Here is a 1,025-nt window from a genome sequence, read left to right on the forward strand (position 1 = left end):
CGCAAACTTAATTTCTTCAAGTTGAACACTAGACCATAATAAGTGTATGATCAGAGGTGTGGCAGTTTTAAGCTAACTGTGTCTCATAGTTTAGTCTACTGCAGATATGAATGTCTGCGAGTATGTGGGAAACTAGTTTTTCGCACTTGCCTGTTTAGTTCAGAAAAACAATCTTCACAAAATGATGCCACTTTTATTTTATTTTTTCAAGTGTTATTGTCCAGACTTACTAAACCAGCCCCGCGACCTCAGTATTCCCAACCTTTAATTTCTGCAAAAACATGAAAGCTTCATATGAAAATTTTTAGTTTGTGTTGTCCACAGACTTTATTTCAGGGATCAAATCAGAAAATCACTGATTTCAAGATGAGGGACCCACAAGCATAAAAATGCTCTTTTCCAGGTTTTCAATATTATTTACTTTATTAAGGTGAACGTTGTCTTAACTCAGTAGATGAAAACATATTTATTTATGAACTGTGTGCTTCAGAGAGGCTGCCACATTGTTACTAGTTGGAGATATACTTAAATCATTATAACTTGTTGAATTTTTAATCAAATCCCAAGCTTTTTTGCTTTGGTGTTATCACTGATAACATTTTCTGATTTCCAATAGCCTCCTGATTGGTTCTTTCTTTATATAGTTAAGGAGGTGGTGTCTGGGCATCCTGAGCCAAGCCCCTTGTTGAGCTGGGGAAGCAAAAGAAGCAGACGGATCCTTTTTATGTTCTTGGACATTAGCGAAAAAGAGAAATAGAAGAAGTTGTTGAACACTAAGAAATAAAGTAGCTGCATGCCTGCTCTGTGCATCGCTGTGGCTTCCTTTAAGAACGAGTTAACAAGCAAATTAAAAGTCTCATTAAATCCACACACCTCTTAAATCTGTTCTCATCAACACCATTTTTACATTGTTTTTCAAAGCTACCTGATAAATAAAGTGTGCCTTTCAAAAACACATCTGAAGTGAACAAAAGGGAACAAGGGACTTGTGTTTGAATAGGATGAAAAAGAGATGTGAGACTGGA

Source organism: Neolamprologus brichardi, chromosome 9 (assembly GCF_056152115.1).
Source record: "Neolamprologus brichardi isolate AB-2024 chromosome 9, ASM5615211v1, whole genome shotgun sequence".
NCBI lineage: Eukaryota > Metazoa > Chordata > Actinopteri > Cichliformes > Cichlidae > Neolamprologus > Neolamprologus brichardi.